The sequence below is a fragment of the Solanum stenotomum genome, chromosome 2 (assembly GCF_019186545.1).
Source record: "Solanum stenotomum isolate F172 chromosome 2, ASM1918654v1, whole genome shotgun sequence".
In the NCBI taxonomy this organism is placed as follows: Eukaryota; Viridiplantae; Streptophyta; class Magnoliopsida; order Solanales; family Solanaceae; genus Solanum; species Solanum stenotomum.
Genome location: NC_064283.1, coordinates 27,210,025 through 27,236,921, shown reverse-complemented (window position 1 = coordinate 27,236,921; position 26,897 = coordinate 27,210,025). Strand labels below are relative to the sequence as shown.

Here is a 26,897-nt window from a genome sequence, read left to right as displayed (position 1 = left end):
CGGGAGGTATGGGGCCTATTGTCCATATTTATATGTATGAGACACAGATGGCTACAAGTTGGCGAATATGATGCCGGTTCGCTAACGGAAGGCACCACCATTGCTAGCACTTGGTTGGGTATGACATGAATTTGCATCTATGTATATGTATTCACGACATACAATTATGCGAGCATACTATGCATATTTAATTTATATATGGTAGGATGTCAGCCATGGAGGCCATCAGAGTTTCTGTTTTAGGTGGTATCTTTATTACCCGTTTTATAGCAACTATTTATGATTCTTTTTTTTTTTGGCCTTACATACCAGCACATTTTTATCTGTAGTGACGTCCCATTGCCTGGGGACACTGCATCTTTGTGTCATGTGTGCACGCGTAGGTAGGGATTCTGATTGACCCCTCCATTAGGATTTGGGGTTCAGCTGTGAGTTAGTAGGCTCCACCTCTTCCTGGAGCTTCCATTGGATATTTACTTTTGCCTTACAGTTTGGGTATAGTCGAGGCCTTGTCTTGACCAGTGGTTATGACACTCATAGAGGCTATTGTGGACATAATATTCTGGGTTTCTTTCGGCTGCTTCTAGTTTCCAGCCACATAGGCTTGGCATGTATAGATATGTGTGTAGGTGTGTGTGTCCTCAATTGCAACCTCATCGGCCATGTAGTACTGTATTATTTTTGGCTTGTCTACCTCTTTCTATATGAGTTGTTATTTAGGTTATGACCCTAATGGTCCAGGTTTAATATTTTAGATGTTATGTTGCCCGGCCTTCGAGGATTTTAGTTGAGTTAATTGGTATGTTTCAGTGGCTAACTCGATTGCATAAGGTGTCGAGTGCCAATCACGCCTCCCCTAGTTCGAGGCGTGACAAACTTGGTATCAGAGCAGGTTGTGTCCCAAGGAGTCCACAAGTCGTGTCTTGTAGATTCTTGTTTATGGGTATGTTGTGCACCACACTTATAATCAAGAGGCTATAGGGCATTTAGGATTGGTTACATTTCTTTTAATTATAGATCGTGATATAGTGCTGAGTTATACGTACGTATGAAATCTAAATCGTGCTTTGTGTTTCTTTTATGCTCAAGAGGATTTATCGAGGCTTTACAGTACAGATTATTGGTCATCAGAAATTTGTAGACGTGATAGAGCTAGAGATGCTTGACTTTGTTATTGATATGGGCATGGATTTGTGGAATCCTTGTTATTCCAATGTCGACTACTGAGAGAAGACCGTTAAATTTTAGTTCTCAGGCTTGAGTGTGAGACTTACAGTTTGATGTAGAAGTTTGTGTTTTTTTGAAAGTATTACCTAGGAAGGGTATCATGTGATTTTTCAAGAATGGGAAGTCGAGTTAAGTCGAGTCCAAGGTATGGAAGGCCATATAAGATTATTGGAGGATTGACAGGGTGGCATATGAGTTTGATATGCCTTCAGAATTAAAAGAGGTCCATCTAGTGTTCCAAGTATCTAGTTTATAAAAGTGCATCGAAAATGCTTTGAATTATGCCCGTTGAGGATATTCTTGTCTATACTGACTTGTCTCATGCTAAAGTGTTAGGGGCTACGCTGGATTGGCATGTAAGAAAGATTTAGACTAAAGAAGTGGTTTCTGTTAAAGTGTTACGGCGGAATAACAACGTTGAGGAAATAACTTAAGAAGTCGAGGAGGAAATAAGGAAGAAGTACCCCTAACTATTCACGACTTAAGCTGAGTTGCATTTCAATAATTGACAATTATTCCTGTACGCAACTTAATTGGATTTTAAATACCTAAAAAATGCAGTTTATATGGCCAGTCGTGAGCTAGATATACTAAGACTTGTAATTAGATTTTCCAAACTGGATTTAAGATTTGTGGACGTAACAAATATAGCCTTGAAAATAGCGCAGTAGCAGCAAAGAATGCAACCAAGAGATTGTTTGAATCCATTCGCGGACGAATGTTCTTAAAGAGGGGAGAAAGTGAGAACCCATGGTTCTTTTGCATAATATGTGTATCATTTCATATGACTGTATGAGGCTTATATGACTTGGTGTATCACGTCACAAGAATAAGATTGCAAAGGGGGTGATTAAATAAAAGAATTAGACTAATATTATGGGTCAAGGATGCCCTTAAACAAGTTCGAGTTAAAGAATGTCTCTTCTAACACCCCGCCCGTTTGGAAAGTTCAAGTTTTCCAGTACCTGGGGTAAGGAAAAGAGTGTCTTATATGCTAAGAAGGATGTTTCATAAGGTGATATAATCGCCTGATAATCGTAAGTAAAGTTTTGAAGTCAAGCAAGTTGGGAAATAAAAAGTCGGTAAAACTTAGAGTAAGTTTCTTTGTTGAGTTAAATGTCTCAGAGTTTTTCTCCCAATATATAAAGCTTTAGATGAACCCCAATATACGAAATCGAAGGTCTATGAGTCTACTTTCTAACGCACTAAACCATTTGTCCATTCGACTTCAGAATTAAGAGATATTTCATTATTAGTGAGACTGCACAAGCAGGCACGCGAAGGTTGGCCCCTACCTCATATGTCAGTTTAGCTTTATAAGATCTGATTTCTCCTTCATTTTATCTCATCTATTTCAACCAAAATAAGAAAAAAAAATAGTCCTAAATCCTCTCTAAAGGTTACCCAATCATCCAAGCAAATATCTACAAGATTCCAACGTGGTTTCACCCTCGGAACGTTCATAGAGATTGTGTTACTTCTTTCCTCCTTGTTGGTTGTGATTTGAAGGATTCTTCATAGTGAATGAGTCTCGTTTTTAGGTTATGTTGCTGCTTTTGGGGGGTAATAATTCTCACCCTTCATTTTATTGAGTGAGTCCAACTTATAGCTATGCTATATAAGCAAGAACATGATAGACGGCTGAAAATCGTATTTGAATAGTTATGTGATGTTGGGCTGTTTTTGAAGTATTATCTGATGTTGTTATTGCTGGAATTATGGGAAATGATTTGTTTGTGTGTGGTTGTTGTTGATATGAGTCTGGAAGAGAAGAAGAAGTATAGATGGGTAATTAGTTGTAAGATAAATAAGTGTAACACTATTATGGCATTGAAATTTTCAAATGGTTTCTTCTTGGTTCAACGACTTGTTTTTAAGGAGATTATTTATTATTGACAAGACATGCTAAAATACTATAAGATCCATTAAGTTTAAGTTAAGTTTCTGCCCTTTTAACCTCTTATTGCTTATGAAGAGAAAGACATGATTCCAAATGTAACTATTTGACAAACTCACATGATGGTGATCGGAAGCGGTGAGTTCGAGTTATTATGGTTATATCGAACAATTATAGGATGGTATTACATATATTTTTCTGGCTTTAATGGTTTGAAGACTCGTTGTTGAGATTTGGTTGCGGTTAATTTGGGGTTGGAGAAGAGGAGTGTGGCGATACGCCGAGTATTTATTATTGACTATTGCCTAGGCCTCTACTTGTTAATAGTTGCTGCAAAAATGTATGTTATGTCATTAATTTGGGGTTGTAATTTGGAGAAGAAAAGGTAGTGAAGCATACATTTAAAAAGGGTCTGGGGAGCTAATCACTCTGCTAGTAAGCACTAAATTACTACTTTGACCCTGGCGTATTAATATTCTGCCTATAATGGTTGTGTGACATGATTTTCTATGGATTACATACTGTAAGGAAGGGGTTCAATTCATATTGATACAACAAGACCATGAATTGAGGTATGTAAAGACTAAGCATTGTACTTCCTTTGAGCATGAATTTTGGAATCCTAAATCGTATTGTTTCGCTACTCTATTGCTAGAAAGACCTTTTGTGAAAGGCATTGAGATTGCAGCTGGCGTATTTGTTTTACTCCATTATGTTGCTATTTCACTCGTTCGGTTAGATAGGGTATTCGGTGTCTTTATGTCATTTTGTTGATTCTCTTGACTACAGGTCCATGTGTACAAATTCTTTTTCTTCATTAGGTGTAGTAACTTAAAAAGATTAGGGATGAACAATAAGAATTTGAAAGCATTCCTTCTTCCTTGCTAATTTATATTTTTGAAAACTTTAAATTAATAAGTTGATCCCCAAAACTCTTAAATGTAAATCGTATGTTTAAATTACTAAATGACGTGTTTTTCTGAAATACTTTCTTGACAAACCAATAAGGAACATATATAGATACTAACTTAAGGACTTTAAGCTCTTTATGAACATCCTCAGGTTTAAGTTACCTTTCTAAATCTTATTTAAGTGTTCCAGTTTAATCTACAAGTATATATGGTTTTACGAGACATTTACATGCGATACGAAAGTGATCACGAGATCACGAGGACATGAGTACAAATGGGCCAAGATTGACAACATGACAACAATAACTTATAGGTGTTATAAATCCATGACATGACATGCAATGCAATCTACTCCTGAGCTATAATCGGGAGGTATGGGGCCTATTGTCCATATTTATACGTATGAGACACCGATGGCCACAAGTTGGCAAATATGATGCCGGTTCGCTACCGAAAGGCACCACCATTGCTAGCACTTGATTGGGTATGACATGCATTTGAATCTATATATATGTATTCACGACAAACGATTATGCGAGCATACCATGCATATTTAATTTATATATGGTTGGATGTCAGTCATGGAGGCTATTAGAGTTTCTGGTTCAGTTGGTATCTTTATTACCAAATTTATAGCAACTATTTATGATTCTCCTTTTTTTTGCCTTACATACCAGTACATTTTTATCTGTAGTGACGTCCCATTTCCTAGGGACGCTGCATCTTTTTTTCATGCGTGCAGGTCCAGTTAGGGTTTCTGATTGACTTCTCCACTAGGATTTGCGGTTCAGCTGTGAGTCGGTAAGCTCCACCTCTTCTTGGAGCTTCCATAGGATGTTTACTTTTGCCTTACAATTTGGGTATAGTCGAGGCCTTGTCTCGACCAGTGCTTATGACACTCATAGAGGCTATTGTGGACACAGTATTCTGGGTTTCTTTCTGCAGCTTCCAGTTTCCAGCGACATAGGCTTGGCATGTATAGATATGTATCTAGGTGTGTATGTCTGCAATTGCGGCCTCGTCGGCCAGCTAGTACTGTATTATTTTTGGCTTGTCTACCTTTGTCTATATGAGTTGTTATTCAGGTTATGACCCTAATGGTGCAGGTTTAATATTTTAGATGTTATGTCGCCTGTCCTTCGAGGCCCTCAGTTGAGTCAGTTGGTATGTTTCAGTGGCTAACTCAATTGCAAAAGGTGTCGAGTGCCAGTCACGCCTCCCCTAGTTCGGGGTGTGACAATTCAGAAGAGTTCTAACACTATAAAATGGATATATTTTCTCCTATGGTGGATCCAATGAGGTTTCTTTCAGTCTAGCAATAGATAAATACTTAAATATGTATAATGAATGATCGTTATGTATACCTAGACAATGAAGGTTGAATGAAATTAAAATCATTGAAGGAGTTAAAAGGTTTTAAAGTGATTTCATTGAGTACCCCAATTATTGTGAGATAGCTTGACATATAGAAAGATCAATTTTCATCTCATAAAAATATTTATTTTAAAATACCATGTATTACTACAATCAGTGTTCTTACATATCCTGCTGTCACTATTGTCAAGACCTAAGGTAGACCCTAGATGTAACATCGCGTATAAGACCCCGAGAGACCCCATACACACCACTTAGTATATATCGTAAAAGATAATAGAAATCAAAAGATTTAAAAAGATAAGTTCAAAACATAGAGTTTTATAAATGAAGCGGAAGTCCAAGCAATGTCTCAATTGGGGATTTCTAACTTTGTAAATTTGATAATTTTAGGAAATCTATGAAGGAGAGGTCTCCATATATGAAGACTATCATATCTTGATGCCAAAATCTTGAAATCAATGGGGGATTTGGAGACATGATCTTGAAACCCTAGCTTTCTTCTTCAACTTCTAGAGAGAAATATTTGAGGGGATGAACTTGCTCTTCTTATGAGAATTTGAGAGAATGAGTTGATTTGGGTGTTTTAAGGGTTAAAACCCTTTATAAAAGGCTTTGGGTTAAGGGAAAAATGCGGGTATTGAATTAAAACTATCTGGAAAGATCCAAAAGACCCTGACTTAAAACTGACGTAGTCACTTTATGGTGGCCTGCATGGCCCGTTAAGGACTCCACGAGTCATTATGGCTGTCTTGGTCCTTGACCAGTGACTTAGGGAAGGGACCCCTTCCTAGTAGGTCACTTGAAGATCCCAACCATGGCCTGTAAACCTCATTACGGGCCGTCTAGGCCTCCGTGGGAGAAATACTGGCCTTGGCAATTTTTGGGTAGTCTTCACGAGTCCCACCATGAGTTGTCATCTTTTATGTTGGACGTCTAGTCTTCCGTGGGAGGGAATCCTACGAGGAAGTTCTAGGGGAACTTACAACAAATCCCTTAGGGATTGTGGTCCCCTTCACGGCCCGTCTAATGCTCCGTGAAGGGTTCCGTGTTCCATTTCTTAGCTTGTGAGTTCCCCACCAACCTCTTTTCTAGTCTTTCTTAAATCTGAGGTGTTACAATATGTCCTCCTTGGGAACATTCGTCCTTGAATGAGGTTTTAAACATCATAAGGAGATAGGAACTCAAATCTAACAGCCCAACATGCATGAAATCACGTAAATACACATATCCGAGGAGGAAACATGAACTTCAATCTAAAGCATGTTCAAAATATCATATCATGAAGTCTATATGCTACTCATACTCAAATTCCTATAAACTTGAAGAAATCAATCAACTAATTCATTTTCTCAAAATTTAAGCTTTTCATGAACATGCATATATGAGGAAATAATGGGAATATCTAAGACACATGCCACAAAAAGAGTAATCCATGAGGAAACAAATACCTCAAGCTAGAGTAGGGACGGAGGGAAAAAGATAAGGATAATAGGATATCATATCGGCCTTAGCCTCCCAAGTAGCACCCTCAACTAATTGATTCCTCCAAAGAACCTTCACGAAAGCAACTTCTTTTTTTCTTAACTTCTTGACTTTCTGGTCTAAAATCTCAACCGGACTTCTTCATAAGAAAGATTCTCCTTAACTTCCAAACCTTATAAACTATAGATGTCGAATCTCCAACACATTTCTTCAACAGGGAAACATGGAAAACTGGATGAACATATGTCAAATCATTAGGCAAATCAAGTTCATACTCATTACATCCTTCATGGGCGAAATTATCAAGTAGACCCAATCATTAACATTAAATTCAAGATCACTTCTTCGAACATCAACATAGGATTTTGTCAACTCTGTGCCATTTTCAACCGTTCTCTAATAAGCCAAACTTTCTCCATAGCCTCATGTACCAACTAGGGACCTATCAAGGCAACTTCACCCACTTCAAACCATCCTATAGGAGATTTACACCTCCTACCATATAGAACCTCAAATGGAACCATGCCACTACTTGAATTATAGCTATTGTTGTATGCAATCTCGATCAAAGGCAAGTGATCATCCCAATTACCCTTGAAGTCAATTACATATGCCCTCAAAATATCTTCCAAAGTTTAGGTAGTACGCTCTACTTTCCCATCGGTTTTTGGATGAAAGGTTGTACTAAGCTTAACACGAGTACCAAGACCTTTTTAGAAAGATTTCCAAAACTGAGAAGAGAATTTGGTACCACGATCGGAGATAATGGACAAGGGCATCCCATGCAACCTCACCATCTCCTTCAAGTACAACTTAGCATAGTCCTCCACCGCTTAAGAACCTTTACTGGAATGAATTCAATTTCATCATTCGATCTACTATAACCCAAATCGAGTCACGTTGCCACCAGGTGCGTGGTAAACCAACAATGAAGTCCATATTCAAATCTTCCCACTTCCAAGTAGGAATGCTAATATTTTGGGATAAACCTCTAAGCTTATGATGTTCAACTTTAACTTGTTGAGAATTAGGACACTTAGCCACAAATTCCACAATATATTTCTTCATTTCATTCCACCAATAGATCTTCCGTAAGTCACGATACATCTTCGTGGCTCCTGAGTGAACGAAATATCGAGAACTATGGGATTCTGACAAGATTTTCTTTCTCAAGTCATCTACACTGGGAACACACAAATGACCTTGACATCTAAGTACACCATCTCCCCCTTGAGAAAAAGCCTTTACGGACTTTTTAAGCATCTCTCCCTTCAATTCAACCAAAGTCAGATCAATACTTTTCTTGGCTTTCACATCAGCTACAAAAGACGACTCTAAACCATTGTGAACCATAACAACACCTTTGGTAAAGCCAACTAACCGAACACCCAATTGAGCCAATCTATGAATATCTCGAACCAACTCCTTTTTATCATCTTTGATGTGAGAAACACTACCCATAAATAATCGACTGAGAGCATCTGCCACCACATTTACTTTACCGAGGTGATAGAGAACACCAATGTCATTGTCTTTCAATAACTCAAGCCACTTTCTTTGGCGAAGATTTAGATCTTTCTATTTAAACACATATTGCAAAATCTTGTGGACAGAAAAGACATCTACATATACACCATATAAATAATTCCTCCAAATCTTAAGAGCAAACACAATAATCGCTACTTCAAGGTCATGGGTAGGATAATTCCTTTCACGAATCTTAAGTTGTCTTCACTCATAGGCAATAACTTTCCCGCTTTGCATAAGGATACATCCTAACCCAATTCTTTGGCTCCCTAGACCTTTCCTTAAGTTTGTCCTCTTCAATTTGTTGATAATCAACCATGAGACAAGAAATTTCAATATAATTGATAAGCATGGCGGTATGACATTCCTTAACTACCATTTCAAACACACCCGAAACAAACTTACTCATTCTTGCCCTAGGATTGGCAACCGTAGTAGGAGTATATCTAGACAATTGTGTGAATTTCAAATCATATTCTTTTACGCTCATGCTTTCTTGACGAAGGTTGATGAACTCAGGTACCTTTGCCTCCATTATTTCAATGGGAAGGAACCTATCAAGGAAAGCAACCTTAAACTTTTCCCAATCGAGAGGACCCGCATCAACTGACCTCCTTTCCTTCCATTGATTAAACCAAACTTGTGAAACACCTTTAAGTTGGAAATCGGCCAATTCCACCTTTTCAACTGGTGTCACACCCATGATCATCAACACCTTATACACTTCATTAATGAATTCTTGAGGGTGTTCCTCAACCTTAGAGCCATGGAACTCCAAAGGATTCATTCTAGTGAAGTCTCTCACTCTAGTTACCGTCATACCGACATTTGGGTTCACGGGGACCGCAACTTCCTATTGGCTTGAGCTGTCACGACTTTAGCCAATACTTGAAATGCAACCCTAAACTCTGCATTAGTCACTTGTTCGGCCAAAGGGTCGACATGAAATTGAGGAGTTTGTGGAGGAGCCTTTTATTCCATATTCTCTCCCGCATTCCTTCTAGCATATACCCTTCGAGTGGCCATATCCTTTAGAGTATCGAATAAGGATTAGGACAGAGACTTTACAGGGTTAAACTCTATTACATGAATTTAGAGTAATGAAAGAAGTGGAATTTCCAGAACATCGTATAGTCTCACATTCATAAGTGTGGTGCGCTTCACACTCATGAACAAGACTCTACTCGATATGGTTTATGAGACTTCCTAAGACCTTTCTAAACCTTGTGCTCTAATTATTATGTTTTTCATGACCCAAGGTAGACCTTAGGTGTAACATGGCGTATAAGACCCCGAGAGGCCCTATACCAACCACTTAGTATACATCGTACAAGATAATAGAAATCAAGAGACTAAAGAAAGGCAAGTTCGAAACATAGTGTTTTATAAACGAATTAGAAGTCTAAATAATGTCTCAAAGCCGCCTAGACAAAGGAGTAATCGAGACATAACCCGTACATCAAGTTCAGCTTGAAAAGTAAATATAATATCAAATAAAGGCTTGTTCCTTAAAAATTGAGGACTCACCAATCTTCAAACTTCTACTAAGAGATCTCTAGCCACGAAAATGTGAATCTGGAGAGTCAAACACTACATTTTAGAAGAATGTAGGTAAGAGTATGTGTTAGTACAAAAATTTACCAAGTATGATAGCGATGCATAAAATATCAAAATCACGCAAAAATGGACATTTTCATGATATGCAATGACCAAGCTAAAACATGAGATAAAAGAGTTAGAAAACATAAGTCATAAAAACATAGTCAATGGAAGTAGACATCATCTTTAAAACATTCGTGAGATACTCCTTGAAGTAACCTTGATTCATAAATATGGGAGATTTACCTTTAACCGACATGTAAGACCATGTGACCTATTAACACAGAATCAGGTATCTACCCCACACTATAAATAGGTGTTCTCACTTGCAAAAGGAAGAACCATGAACTTCTAGCTTACGTGGATCCAATAGCTAATGTCTATCTATACAACCTATGATGGCACATAGTTTATGGGACTTGGGTAATCGCCAATTGTCCACTCGGCTCTAAACATAACTCCCACGGAACAATGAATAGTCTTAAATTTCCTTAACATTCATGAGACATGGGTAATCACAACTTGTCTTACCATTGGAGGTCAAGGGTAATCGCCGTTTTCCTCATTTTTAGAATAACTCCTTAACTTTTATTCATTTAAGGCGAGAAGACCTTTCAACCTTAGAATACTTTATGTGAGAAAACCTTTCACATTCATCAAGAAACAACAACATCAATTATGGTTCACTCTCAAAGCAATTTATATCATATTTCATCAATTTCACAAGAACATGCATATTTCCATAATTCTCCTTTCGTAGTTTAGAACCCACTTTCAATCATAAATATCTAGAAAACATGGGTTAAACATAGGTTCATGGGGATTCATCTTAAAACATGGAATATTCTCAATTCATGCATAATACTTCATAAAATAACCAATCATATCAACATTGAAAAGAACCCATGAAATATAAGAAAACCCTAACTTAATTGAGGGTTTCTAACTTTGTAAATTTGAGAATTTTAGGAAATCTATGGAGGAAAGGGTTCCTATAGATGAAGACTATCATACCTTGATGCCAAAAGCTTGAAATCAATGGGGGATTTGGAGATTTGATCTTGAAACTCTAGTTTTCTTAAACTTCTAGAGAGAGAAATATTTGAGGGGATGAACTTGCTCTTCTTTTGAGAATTTGAGAGAATGAGTCCATTTGGGGTTAAAAACCTTTATATAGGGCTTTGGGTTAAGGGCAAAACGATAGGGTATTAAATTAAAACAATCTGGAAAATACCCAAAAGACCTTGACTTAAAACTAACGTAGACACTTCAAGATGGCCTTCACGTCCCGTCAAGGACTCCAAGAGCCGTTATGGCCATTGTGGTCCTTGACTAGTGGCCAGGGGAAGGGATCCTTTTCTGGTAGGTCACTTGACGACCCCAACCACTGCCCGTCAACCTCCTCACGAGTCGTCTAGGCCTCCATAGGAGGGATGCTGGCCTTGTCAGTTTCTGGGAGGTCTTCAGAGTCCCACCACGAGTCGTCATCCTCTCCACGTGCCGTCTAGGCCTCCATGGAAGGGACTCCTGTGAGGCAGTTTTGGAGGAACTTACCACGAAGTCCTTTCACTAACGGTGGTCCTCTTCACGGCCCGACTAAGGCTATGTGAAAGGTTTGATGGTCCAGTTCTTTGCTTGTGAGTTCCCTATCAGCCTCATTTCTACTCTTTCTTTAATCCGAGGTGTTACAACTAACATGATATAATATTTTTGTTAATGTGACTTTTATGTGGAGATACTTGAGTGAAATCAAATATTGGTATAAATTTAATATTTCTAACCAATATTTGTCATGTGATTGTTGGTTATGCAAATTCAAGAGTGGATTATTCTGACAAGAAAATAAATTGGATATTTAATTATAAGAGTCCTAAGCTCGAATATTAAACAATCAATCAACAAAAAATTTTTACCATCTCAACTCACTTAGTTTCTTTTTAACTCACAAGTTCGTCTGCCATAGGTGTCGTGACCCATAAACCAAGTGTGTGGAAACATGTCTTATCCCCCCAAGACAGATCAGCATAATCAAACCTTAATGAGATAAATGCGAAAGTAAAAACAGAATAAAGGGTTAAACATAACATAAACATGCGGAAAACAACATAATATAACTCAAATACTAGCAAAACCTGGTGTCACATGTACAAACCTCTAAATATTACAACATATTCAAAAGAAGTACAAGTCTAAATGTCTTCGTATCTAGAACATAACAAGGACATAATGAAAGAGTAAGTGATGTCTGCCGAGATGAGAAGCATCTACCTTGCGCAGTCCCAAAGCAAGTCTCAGACAAAGATGAGTAGGGGTGATCAAGACAATCCAGGCTAAAGACTTACACAAGTGTAGAAATCATGAGAGTACCAAACAACAACGGTACTCAACAAACATCCCTAATTAAACCAAAGTAAAGAAATACTAAACACAGGTACTCTAAACACATCATTTAAACCTCCACATACTACAACCTACATAGAAATCAAATCATCCAACCTATCAATTCACAATTCACAGAGGAACATAGAACTTGTAAGACACTGCAACTTGCACATCAACATATTCAAATCATCATCAAAATCTTTCATAATCAAACAACAACAATGCCATGGAAAATCACTCATAAGGGTCAAGGAAACAAGAATGGAGTGCAATGCAATATATTGCAATGCCATATATAGTGATGCATATCAATTCTAATGATACTCACCCACTGATTATCAAATCGGGACCCATGGTGAACTCACTAGGTCCGTGCATACACCGAAACCATTTCCCTTCGGCATCAATGAAACTATTCAGTATAGCCTGAACAATTTCCCTATAACATCAAATCAATCACCTAAACAATTTTCCTTTGGCATCAAATCAATCACCTAAACCATTTCCCTTTGGCATAAATATCAATCCACTTCTTATCATAGTGTTTCAGAACCAATGCAAATAGACATGTTCACATAAATAGTGAGAAGATGACAAATTCTATATCAATACTCAATCAAAACTTACACAATCATGACACATAATCAATAGTGAGTCAATATAACCGTTCAAACCATTCTTGACACATCATACATTAAAATATCAACGAATTCCTTTTTACACCACAATATCATCACTCGAATTCAATCAACATTGATCAATGGGCAAGAATTATGAAACCCTTCACCAATTAATCAAATTACTCTTAATCACACATTAATGCATACAAGGTTCAATAGTCTTAACGAATAGTCAAAGAGGTCCCCTTTCATTCAAAGAGAAAACAATCAACTCGGTACTTGAGCCTTCCCTCTACGATGAGTCTTCAAGTCCACACAATCTAATCAATAAATAATTCAAATAAGAAATCACGAACAAAAACAACCATAAAATTAATTTTACAAACCTGATCCAAATTGACCCAAAAGTTATTCCGGGCTAGGGTTAAATCTGAAATTTTGTGGAAAATCAAGGTACCCAAGAATTTTGGAACTCATAGATGAAATCATAAAGAAAAACGAGTTGGAATTCTCCTTAAAACCCCAATTTACCAAGAACGCAACTTCAAGAGAAACCCCCCAAACTTTGAATTTGGAAATAAGGATTTAGATATAAAAATCATGAAGTCATAATTGGGTAATGAATGAAGAGAGTTCAAATCACTTACCTAATAGTTTTAGCTTGAAAATTCTCCACCTAGAGCTCTCAACGTCCAACAATAGAGAAATGGGGGCAAAATTCACGTTTTGAGAAGTTTCATTAAATTGTCAGGCCATAAGTCTTCACGAACGTGGTTTCCCTACCATGATCATAGAGACCATACGAACTAACCATTTTTGAACACGGACACCAATCTAAGAACTTTATGATCTATACCTTGAACCTCCGCAAATGCAACCTAGACACTATGAATGTGAGGGTCTACTAACCTGGACCTCTGCAAATGCAGAGGCCATCCCACCATACCCTTTGTGAATGCGGCAAAGCTTCGTGAACGTGAAGGAGATGCCAACACCAAAACACAAGAATAATCAAGACATAGAAATATTCACCTAAAGGGCCCTTGAGATTTGTTGGGAATATCGTGCATACAAACCAGATATGGTACCCAACCAAACTCAATGTTTCAGACTAAATGGAACTGTCAAAAAAGGGATTTGAGGTCTCCTTAACAAAACCTGTTAAAGTCGCAATAAACTAACTTTAACTCAAAACTACTAACCTACCCTCGGAACCTCTAAAATATCAATCAAGACCTCACCTAGGCCTAAAAGCACCATATGAATTCAACAGAATAATTGGAAATCTTATATGAGGGTCTGAACTCTAAATGCTGATCAGTGTCAACTCTTGGTCTAAATACACTTAAACTTCCAACTCAATAGCTTAAATCCAAATAAATACTTTGAAACTAAAAACAACAACATTCCCAGATGAAATTCTACATTCTAGAGCTAATGAAATTGACGAAATTCTATTCTGAGAGTTTGTAATGTCCAATTTCATAAGAAATTATTTTTGTGTGAAATGACCTTTTTTTCCTTCCCCTAACCATTTCTTACTTATTATGTGTTGAAAAATGGTTAGTATAGTGTCTGATGCGATCAAGTAAGGTTTTGGTGGATTTGAGCCTTTTGAGTGAGTTATATTGTTGGTTGACTTTGGTCATCATTTCGTGATTTGAGCGTTGGATGATGATTCTATCAGTTTCATTGAGTCCGGAATGTCAATTTGGATCTAGTATAGTGGTTGGTTAGATTCTTGATACCTTAGATTGTAATTTATTTATTTAGGTAAAAAGTTGAATTTTTTACCTAAATGGGTTCTGAGGGGGTACTTTGGTCATAATAATTTTTTTTAAAACTCTGATGATTCCACTTGTTCCAAAACATGTTTTATGATGAATTTGTATTATTGATTCATGATTATAGGGTTTCGAATGAGTTTCAAGGGTCAAAAAAGATGTTTTAAAGGTTGACGGTGCACTCTTTTAGCAACAGAAAAATAGTCTTTTAGTGATGGAAAATGGGTTTTAGCAATGAAATCGCTGAGTTATATATCTATTCGAACCCATTTCATATTTTTGACAGTTTGGGATCTAGAAAGGCCTGAGGTGATTTTTGAGGTGTTTCTCTTTTATAATCATTGGGTACGAATTTCTAACCCTATTTTTACTCTTTTCCCAAGAATATCTCTTTCATATATCATGATTTTTATCCACAAAGTAGAGATTTGAAACCCTAAAGTAGAGAAATCGAAAATTGTTTATTTAAAGGTCGATTTTGAATGAGTTTTCATTGATTTTTGGGATTTAAGGTCCTTGTATTGTCGGTAAACTGATTCTTCCAAAGTTTTTACAAAATTTCTCATTTTTAAAAACATTTCACATGTGGGTTTTGGGGGTCTGTAATTTCTTGATTTGGAACTTGTTTTTTGCTAGATTTTAATGGGTTATTCAACCCCAAATCCCTTTTTACTTGTAGAATATGTTTTTCAAATAAAATTATGTTTTTCGGACTATTTAAACCTGAATTCCTAACCTTAGCTATATGGTTATTGTTGTAACCCTTTTGATGATTCCTTTACATTCTTGATGGTTGAGGATTATTCAAAGATTGTTTGATAGAAGAAAAGCTTTGGTAGAGTGGTTCGGGTGATTTTTCGACCTACATGGTAGGTTTGGCTTATTCTTCTTCTAGACTGGGTTGCGTAATTGAATATTCTTATGAACTAGACTATGGTATGGAATAGTAGCATGACATAGAGATGTTTGAAATTGTATACTTTATTGTTTTACCCGTGTTAGGGCTTATTTGTATTGTTTTGCCCGTGTGGGAGGCTTGTGTGTGATGCTTAGCCCATATGGGGGCCTTATGTGATATTACTATTTTCTGGGAGAGCATGTGATTCATGAGATTACCCATATAGGGGTTTGACATGATTATTCTAGAATATTTGACTTGAAATGCCCGAGTTAGGAGCTTGAACTTATTTTTGATCACATCTTAAAATGAAAGAAATGTTTCAAAATGGTAAAATCTTATTTCAAATGAGTTCTTCCATTATTTTGTCTTATGATGGTGTGTATCATGATTTATTAAGTTTGGGAACTTTGGATTCTTTTAGACCGATGTTGAATAGACTATGCCTTTGTGTTGAATTCAAACACCTCAGAAGTTGGAAAGTAAAAAGAAATGCATGTTCTACGAGTCCAACCTCTGGGCCATAGGAAGGGAGTCGTAGACCTCGAGCTGAGTTTTTGGAAAATTAAGTTTCTGAAGTTGACCTATGGATGAGAAGGACGGACCATAGAAAGGTCCTGTAGAAGTGTTCCAGACATGGTGAAATTTTGGAGTTAAAGTTTAGTTCTACGGACCAGAGAAAGCCATACGGGCCGTATAAAGGTCTCGCCAAATTTGGATGATGTTTAAGGCTCGAGTATTTAGTCTACAATTGACCAGTACGGATAGTAGGTCATAATCGTGGGATCAATCTGGCAGTTATTTTAAGGGTTTTTGGATATTTTCCTATACTTATAACTCCAATACTACTAGCATTACCCCAAAAGATTTAGCACAAGAAATCTCTTCAACATTACCTCCGGTGGTTTTTCCAAGCTCAAAAATGTAAAATATAGCTTAAACCCAAAAAATTTAGACCAAAAACTCCTCTCTGATGTCACAAAAGTGAACCACGCAAAAACTGGAGGTCTCGCTTTTGCGAAGCACGCTCTACTTAAGCGAGCACTGGTCCGCCTAAGCGAACCCCGCTAAAGCGAGCAGTGGTCCACTTAAGCAAACTCCATCCAAATGGCCATTCTATCTTTTGCGAGTCGACCTTCGCTTCCACAAACGTGAGGACTACAGAACCAAAAACATCAGCCAAAAATAAAGTCATTGAAAGGACCCTCAATATTCGTTCGGAAACATCTACACACAAACCATATATGTAAGTTTACTATACTCGACATTCCAGACTCAATGGAACCGTCAAGTATGAATTTGAGGTCTCCTTGACCCAACATTCATGAAAGACACAAAAACCTAACATAACACCTAAAAAGGACAAAAGAAGATTGGGACCCCTGAAAAATTAACCAACACCTCACCTAGATATGAAATCATCCTCTGAAACCAACAGAACTCTTGGAAATCTGATCCGAGCATTCGAGCCCCAAATGTTGACCAAAATCAAGCCAAAGCTAAGTTTCCACAATTTTCCAACAAAGGACCTCAAATCCTCAAACAGACTCTAAATCTGAAATCAACAACTCTCACAGAATAGATTCCACATTCTAGGACTGATGGAATCAATGAAATTCCATACTGACACTCAAAACTCCAAAGACACCAAAAACCACTTTTTAACAACTTTAGCCTTTCAAACTCAAAACTTACAAAATTCACAACTTATAACCAAAGTTCAAAACCAATTCTCAAAAATCAATTAGAAATAATTCAGGGTCAATATCAGGAGGGGTAAATTGGTAAGTTCAAGAAACTTTCCAAAAATGACCAACCGGGTCATTACAAGTACCGATACACTAGTGAGTAAGATCGTTCTATCTTGCGAGGATATATTCCATTAACCTCGGTTACTTGAGGGAAATAATTTCCTTAAGGACACACTGTGCATTCAGTGGACTCGTTTTCTTCTTTCAAAAAAATATTTATTATATTATTTCTAATTTGTTTCAAATTCTATTTTCTTTACTGGTTGTAAGTTTCTAATTTTGAAAGTACTGTTTAAAATTTGTTAAATTATTGTTCCATGTATCTAAGCGATATGGGTTGAACAACATATCATTCCTTTCATATCATCACCCCTCAAAGTTGACTGCCTATTTTTATTTCCTTGAGTATTATTAGATCATTTTAGAGACTCTTCATGACAAAATCAATTATCATATGATGTCATATACCATTAACCACAATATATAATTGTTTTACTTGATCGATAAGCATACATTCTATATAAGGACATGAAATTTTTTCTTCATCCTATTTTTCAGAAAATAAATTATCTATAAAATATTCTATTCCATTCAAGTATTCGTTATTGAGTCAGTCAAAAGACATTCATGTTTTATTTCTAGAATTTTCCATGACGATCAAGAGATTTTTTTTTATTTCTACAATTAATGTAGGAGTTGATATGTTAGTAAGAAAACAAGAAAAAAAATTAGTCATAATTGTATTTCAAATAAAATATCAATTCTATTTATATGTAATTTCACATTTCAAATATATCAGTTTATCAATTAAAATGTGCATTAAACTTGCGTGAATAAAGATCATCAATCCACTAGAAATTTGAAAAAAATTGATGAACAACTATATGGGAGCATTATGATCCTGCACTTAGTGCTCTTGATTTAAAAGCACTCAAATAGGCATACATCCTTAACTAGAAAGATTCATTTTCAAAAGATATACTAGTCATTGAACTCTAGATTATGACCTTCTAAGTGTGAAATAAAGAGGCATAGAGAAAATAAATAGAATCAAATATTCTTGGATCAAATATTTACACCCTTTACTTCAATGAAAACTAACAATTTTTTCTAAGGTTTAATCATTTAAGAGAACATTATTGTATTCATACATGCTCTTATTGGTAACATAAACACTACCAACTAATGAAACAATCTTACAAAATTATTTTGAAAACTTCAAGAATCTGAATTTTTATTTCATAGATGATATCTACAAAATATAATGGATCAATCTTAATAATATCCAAAAAATAAAACTATAAAAGAAAAGTAACTCTCAGTTTATCTCTATTCCTACCCTGTCTCTCTCTCGAAATCTGATTAATTGTTGAAAAATCTTGATATGGCCAATCCACCACCGACGGAAGAAGCAAACTTCATCGGGGAGTTCAACGGTCTTGTAGTTCCACCTCTTGACCGTACTATTTTTGCCCTATAAATGACCGCAACATATCAAGAAAATGTCGAAGATTTTCCTATGGAATTTCAAAATATTAATTTCACGATCGATGACATCATTCTTGACGAATCCTTCAATGACATTTTTCCAAACCCTACCAATGATGATGCATTTCAAAACCCTAGTTGTCTATCCGACTGTCTCGGAGCCGAGTTTAGAATCGAGTCAGATGAACCCAAATAGCTTTGGTCAACCTAAGAGTCAACTGATTAGGACTTTTGACGAGCTTCCGGAACAATCAAATCGACCTCAGAATATTGTCTCAGGGAAGCTCTGGCTTCAAACAAACCAGTACATTTTTCTCTAAATTTAGAAAATAGTTCAGTAAAGGGTGGAGCTGTAGAACAGAAACTCAAATTAGAGGGTGTCAATGCTAATATAAGTAACTATAGCGATTTGTTGAAAAAGAGAAGTGTAGATTCGAATAATGGAAGCAAACACCAAAAATCCACTCTATTTTCCTTTAGTGATAATGTTAATAATGATAAGGACAAAAAGAAGATGGCTAGAAAAATTAGGAACAGGGAAAGTGCTCACTTGTCAAGGAAAAGAAAAAAACATTATGCTGTGGAGTTGGAGGATAAATTTAGAATACTTCATTCAACAATTCAACACTTGAATGCAAAGTTATCCTCTGAAATGGTGGAAAATGCAACTCTAAAGGCACAGCTTGGAGGTACTGATGTACCTCCTCAAGTGTCGACACCCCTCAGGATTTATCCGTATCCTTCTCCATGGATGTCATATACACCACCCTATATGATGAAGCGACAAGGATCTCAAGTGCCATTGGTTTTGATTCCAAAGTTGAAATCACAGGCACTAGCGTCAGCACCAAAAAGTAGAAAGAAGGTGGAGAAAAAGAAGAGTGAGGTGAAAACAAAGAAGGTTGCTAGTGTTAGCTTCCTTGGTGTGTTGTTCTTCATGCTGCTCTTTGGTTGGTTGGTTCCTTTATTGAAAGTGAGATATGGAGGTATGCGGAAACCATTTCTGAGTGAAGAGTCTCTTGTGAGTAGATTTTATGAAAAATATCATGGAAGAGTTTTGACTATTGACGGGCATGTGAATGGGACTGGATATTTTGGGACATACAACAGAAAAGATCATAGCTTGCATTGTGGCCAGAGAGGTCAAGGTGAAAGCAATTAGCAAAATAGCAATAAGGTTGTAGATGAGTTTGTTCATGTGGGCAATGGTAGTGATCCTCTTGCATCCTCTTTGTATGTCCCAATAAATGATAAACTTATTAAGATTGCTGGGAACTTGATTATTCAGTATGTATTGGCAAGTGAGAAAGCCATGGCATCTCATGGAAGTGCTGATAAGAAAAATAGAGAGCCAGGCCTCGCAGTTCCTGGAGATTTAGCCACGTCTATCCCAGGAATCCATCCTTGCCTTTATCGAAGTCCTGCAGTGGGATAAAAGGTTCTTAGATCTAAGGAGAAAGAGAATGTAAATGAAACTATGCAGCAGTGGTACCTTGAAGGTGTTGTTGGTAAGTGTATTTATATCTAGACTAACTATTAATTCTTATCTGTGTGATATGATTGAGCATTTTAAGGACTTCATATCATTTAAATTCATGTTTTTCTTTTCTTTTTCCATTTTTTTAGTTCAAATCTTCTATTCTTGATAGAAATGAATTCCTCTAGCTATTATACCCTAAACAACTTTCAACGGAGGCAAATCTAGTTACTCTTTCAAGTGTTTGCTTTGAGAGTGTAGGTATTTTGAATTGCTTTGAGTCCCATAATTCTATATCTTACATCATTGTATCCTCGTCATAATATATACTCTAAGAAAAATTTTGGTTTGGAGAAGCCTTCTTCTTTCCAGTATTTTAATTCATTTTTTGTGTTCATTTGGGCAGGGCTTTTGTTGAGTTTAGACATGTGTACAGAAGTATTCGAGTTTAATGCTTCATCTTCTGCTCCACAATCCATAGTTCCTGTTACCAATGCTAGAGATATATCTATGGAAGAAATGCAGAATGGCACGCGTCTCCACAGAAATAGAAGGATCCTCAATGGTCCTCTAGTTTCCCTATCTAGACCCTCTCACAACATTTCTGAAGAACAAACTGGAACAAATGGACAGCGAGAGAATGTCAGCAGGAATAAGTCAGTTTCTTCCTTGGTAGTATCTGTTCTGGTTGATGTTGATGGTGATGGTGATGGAATCATTGGTCTAAATTCCGTCTCTCGGATATTCATTGTTGTTCTTATTGATAGTGTCAAATATGTCACCTATTCTTGCATGCTTCCATTTATTGATAGTGTTCATGTAGCAGAAGAATCATCAAAACACAGTTTTCTAGATACCATAAGATCTACTATTAATCCTCATTAACTTATGGAGGGTGATAGTTGTCTTCTTTATGTGTCCTGTTTCTGCAATAATAATACATTATGTCTCTTTTATTATCAAAAAAAGAAAGCAAAAAAAAAAACCTTTAAGTTATATGTATCATGTTTGTGCACTATATATTTACTCAAAAATGACCATTGTAGTTGGCAATTCCTTACATTAACAAATAACCAGAAAACATTTGACTTTATCCGAAATGATATGACATCTTACCTAGGAAAATCAAATCTTTGAACGTCGGTTAATTAAGAAATTAAATGTAGAACGATTATACAACCACAATCCTAGCAGAAAGAGAAAAGAAAGGATAAAAAGTGAGGTATTTTCTTAAGTTGTGATATGTTTATGACCATAGTGAGCAACTCAACAACAATATAATAGAAACAACTCACGTAGCTTATGTGTCAGAAGTCCTTAAACTCTACTTCTCTCTTCTCTTCGATGGAGGCAATGTATGAAGCATTAAAAAAAATTATGCTTTCAGACTAATGAAGACTTGATAACTCCCAGCACCTCTGATATAAGATTATGGATAACCCATCGGAGTCTGAACTCTTTTAAAAGACACCAACTCTTCCTTTATGAATGACCTCCTTTACTTTTTAAAATATGCTAAAGGATGGCATCACCTTTGAAGGTGGCCTCCCTTCTTAACTTCTCAAGTATTCCCCTGTTCCTTAATTAGGTTAGTCGTTTGAGAAATCACATCATAAAAATTAGGTGTAATGAATGTATAGAGAAATATAATTTTGTAAAGAAGAGATATCTGTTGGAATAGAGTGGTCGTGTAACTATAATTTTGCGTGATACTGGAGTATAATTGATCATTGTCTGTGTGGAGCTGCAAATTGTTCTAAATTTCTAATTGGTCATACCAAAAAAAATTTTGGAGAGCACATTATGCTAAGTGCAAAATTTGTTTGGCTTCTAAATGAAAAAAATAATACTAAAAAAATTCCAGCCAATGTCCTAAAGTATTTTTCTTAAAAATCAAGGTTGCAATGATTGCTTATGTCTTCAGAAACTTCTAAAGCAATGAAATGAAATCATGAAGAGCACAACAAAGATAGAGTTCTATGACATCCTTCAGATTCTGAAGCTTGTTTATGTTGTACTTGTTAATCTCTTGATTTAGTGAATGCTCTTACTTTGTTTTAATGAATTAATTTCCAAATATAGTGAATAGATTTCACAAGTTAACCATAAGCTATTCACCTGAACAAAATGGATTCTCAGAGAAGAAGAACAAGACTGTTGTTGAAATCACAAGATGTTTGTTGCTTGAAAAGAAACTACCACAATGCTTTTGCGAAGAAGTTGTTTATACTTCTGTGTATTTGTTGAATAGGCTGCCAACTAAAGTTATGGAAGGAAAAATTCCTATTGAGGCATGGAGTTGAATAAGACCATCTGCAATTAAAATTAATGTAGATAGAGTATAGAGCAAAGGCAGTATGTGAAAAAGAAATTTCTTGATGCTGTTTTTTTCACTGCTGCGATAGTCCTTTTATAAAACAAATACATAGGAAAAACTGAACCTAAAAATTAGGAATTACTGCACCAAGATTTTTTTTCCTAAAAACTTGATAACAACCCACATTTAAAACTACTTCCTAAAGACTACGACAAACATAACGATAGACATTTTATTCCAAACATGACTTATTAAAACTAACACCCTCCCTTAAACCGAAAGCTTTCAGTTTAACTTCATCTTCTTGAACTCTTTCAACCTCCTAAGATTTTGGAAAGCGAGAAACTTGAGAGGTTTAGTAAAAATGTCCGCCAATTGATCTTCACTTCAGCATTACTATAGCTCTATTGTTCCTTCATTATTGAGATCTGGCAAAAAATAAAACTTCACATCAATGTGCTTGCTTCTTCTATGAAACACATGATTTTTAGATAGCTTGATGGCAGAGTTGTAGTCACAGAAAATTGAAGTTGCTTTTTCTTGTTTGAATTGTAGTTCTTCATGAGTCTTCCTAAACCAAACAGCTTAGCAAGCACAGGTTATAGCAACAACAAGTTCTGCTTTAGTACTAGATAAAGTGACAATTTTTTGCTTCCTGGAAAACCATGAAACAACTGTTGTTCCTAGTAAATAAACATAGCATGGGATATTTTTTTCTCTCATCTTGATCTCATGCATAGTCGCTGTCATCAAAACCAATCAAATCAGATTTTCACCCTTCTTGTAGAACAAACCAAAATCTTTGGTTCCTTGTAAGTGGCAAAGGATTCTCTTGGCAGCTAGCAGGTGCATTTCTGTTGGGCTCTCCATATACATACTTATAAAACTTACAACTTACATGATATCAGGACTTGTGGTAGTAAGATACATCAAAGTACGAGTTTTATTTTTAAAACATATGAGATGATTATATTTTGGGAGTAGTATTGAGCACCGATATGGGGACGCGAGTTCATAACAACTCAAGTCTCCATAAACTATGTAGCCATCCTAAGGATCATACTTTTTAGATGATTCCTTAGTGCTTTTTAGCATAGACTAGTGGATCTACTAGATAAGGCATTCTATATGGCAGCAAAGTATAGAACAGTTCTGGCAGCGTGGGCAAGACAATGTATCATCACTTAGGCTCATAATGGTGGTTGTCGGTTAGTGAAACTCCCACAGTGTTATATTGTATTTTGATATACACATTGAGTATTATTGTATTTTTCAATACATTGAGTTGCTATCTACAGTTTTACACCTTTCCATATATATTGCATCTTTTTTTAATTGCTTTATCCTTAAGTATCATGAATTGAGTCTTTCGAGTTGAGTGTCTTGAGTTGAGTATCTGAGTTGGGAACCCTATTCTTGAGTTGAGTATCTGAGTTGAGAACCCTATTCTTGAGTTGAGTATTTTATCCTTGAGTACTTCTGAGTTGAGTAAGTTTGAGTATCCTTGAGTATTTCTTGAGTTGAGTTGAACCATATTTCTTTGAGTTGAGATGAGTTGAGTCAGTTGAGAAGAGGTAAATATGTTTCCCTTTTTATCAAGTTTCAAGCTTATGTTATGCTTTAGAATTCCCCTTACATGCTCGTACATTCCATGTATTGATCCATTTGGCATGCATCTTTTCATGATGCAGATTCAGGTATTCGGTATGATCAACAGGAGCTTCGATGATACCATATGGAGTTCGAGTTAGCTACGGTGAGCCTCCTTGCTTCCGGAGGATTTCATTTACTTTTCAATTTTATCAGGATGTCGTGAGTTTTGTTCCAACTTCCATCTTTGTCATTTAGAGCCTTCACAGATAGAAAGTGGAGTTTGAGAAGTTTATTTCATTTATCTTATTAAATGTATTAAAGACTTGTGTTTGCCTATTGTTGGCTAGTTGAATATTTTATTTTTATTCAGAGTTATTCTTTTGAGTTAAAGCTTTGTATTTCAGTTTGATGAATTTCATTTCAGTTTTAAGCTTTGTATGCTTGAGTTAGTCTTCCGCTTGTAGTCAGCTAGGATGAGAGTTCACTTGTGGACCAACAATGGTTCTCGAGTGCCGGCCACGTCCAGGGTGTAGGCTCGGGTCATGACAAAGTTAGTATCAGAGCACATAGTTCAAGTGTCCTAGGGTGTCTATGAAACCGTGTCGGTAGGGTTTTGTTTATGGTTGTGAGGGCCCCACTTCTTTAAACGAGGGACTATAGACATTTAAGAAAAGTTTCCCTTCTTTCATACTGTTAATCGTGCAATAGAGTTATGTCATAGAGGTTTATTCATACTCATGCGTTTCTCAGAATCATTCGATTACCCATCATACTAGAGATGGTTGAAAAGTAAAGCCCAATATCCTTATGGGTGAGTTATTCTTAGCAACAGTATTGAGGAAGTCATGAGACTCTAGAGGGGCTTGAGAGAAGCCCATGAGTGAGTTAAGTGTTGAGTTTTAGAGGAATGCACTCATATTATATGAATTGTGTGTTGAACTAAAAGTGAGTTGTACTCTTTTCCTTAAGCCTTGTTTCAGCTGAGATCCTTATGAGAAAGTATGTTTAGAGCTTGATTAGTATTTTCACCCGAAAAGGTAGTATGAGCTACGAGATTATGAGCAGCAGTAGTAAAGAGTACCCCTAAGTTATATGCAAAGATTTAGTAATCTAAGTAAGGGAGATGGTGTTTTGACAAGCTAAGTTACTATAGTCATGCACCTAGTAAGATATTGATGAGGAGCTTTCCCTTATGGGTAGAGTGAGAGTTTCTAGTCAAGATGAGATAGAGTAGATATTTTTTAACCAGAATAGAATTGATCTCGATGTGCCATCGTATTAGAGGAGACTAAATTCATGTGTTTAATAAGAGAGCAAAGTATTCATAAAGTGATAGATCTAAGCTAGGTTTATGATTGTTTTTAGAGGGCCATGATGTTCAAAAGGTTATAGAACTGATCAAGTAATGAGGTATGGTATAGTAGGTGAGCAATCATATTGATATTTGGGTTTAGTAATAAATATTAAGCTTGAATTTGAGATGATTGTCATGATAATGACAACATGAGGGTGATGATGTTAGTCTTGAGATTTGATCTAAAAGACTTAACATAGAGTAGGTAAGGAATTTAGATGTTAGCTACAATAAATATGAGTAGTACAAGTGAGCAACCCTAACCTTTAGATAAGGACAACAAAGTGTGGCTAAGTCACAAGAGAGCTCGCCTGCTGCTCGACTTAGTAAATTATGTAGCAAAAAGAGGTATTGCATTTACGATTTTGAAAAATATCGTATGAATATTCCGTTACATTGTGCTAGTTATTAATCTATAAAACATTTAGCTTGATTGATTTTTGAACTAATGTATTACTTTTGTAGAACTGAAGACATTCTTCAATGCTATGTTAAGCTTCCCGTTGAGAGGAGATTGACGTACATTAACTTTTCCTAGATTTCTTGAATTGAATTTTTTTTTATAAACTTTGCTATTAGTAACTTATACTGTAGTACTAACTTATGAGTCTTTTTTCTTTTGTTGAGGTTAGTCACATGGCCAATGTTCAGGTACTTTACGCTTTTACCTATTTCTTATCGATATGTATTTGCAGAATTTTCTTATGTTCTAAAATTATGTCTTGTTTCTATTAATGTGAAACTAACTAAAGTTTGAAATGAAAAATTTTAAATTGTTTGTCTTATTATTTTTAATCTCTTTAAAAAAAAAGAAGTTAAGTTAGCTCTTGAACTTAACTCATACACCAAAAGCTAACTTAAAGGGAGGAAGGTTGTTTAAGCCTTATAAGGATTATCTTCTCCTTCCCCCTCAAGCCCAGATCTATATATTCCTTATCCGAGATTTAATTTATTGCACCACCATCACTCTGTTTAGATCCATACATTTTTTATCCAATATTCCATTTATCACCTCCTCCCCCACCGTTATTCTGACATTTTTATCCGGAATTCCATTTATCACCCCACTATCAGATTGAGATCAAAGGATTTCCACCCCACAAATGTCATGTTTTCTAGGTCATATATCAAGATTGATTCTGATACCATGTAAAGTTAATTAGGTCTTGGTCTAAATCATAGCCTAAAGATAATTTAAAGGGAGGATTACCTA

The 26,897-nt window shown here is 36.1% G+C and overlaps 2 pseudogenes; one reads left to right on the top strand and one right to left on the bottom strand.

Moving 5' to 3' along the window:
- LOC125855865 (6,7,8-trihydroxycoumarin synthase-like) overlaps positions 1-9,241 on the bottom strand; it is a 62,956-nt pseudogene extending 53,715 nt beyond the window's left edge.
- Positions 9,242-18,839: 9,598 nt separating this feature from the next.
- On the top strand, positions 18,840-21,305 carry LOC125855864 (bZIP transcription factor 17-like; annotated as a pseudogene).
- The last annotated feature ends 5,592 nt before the right edge of the window (positions 21,306-26,897 follow it).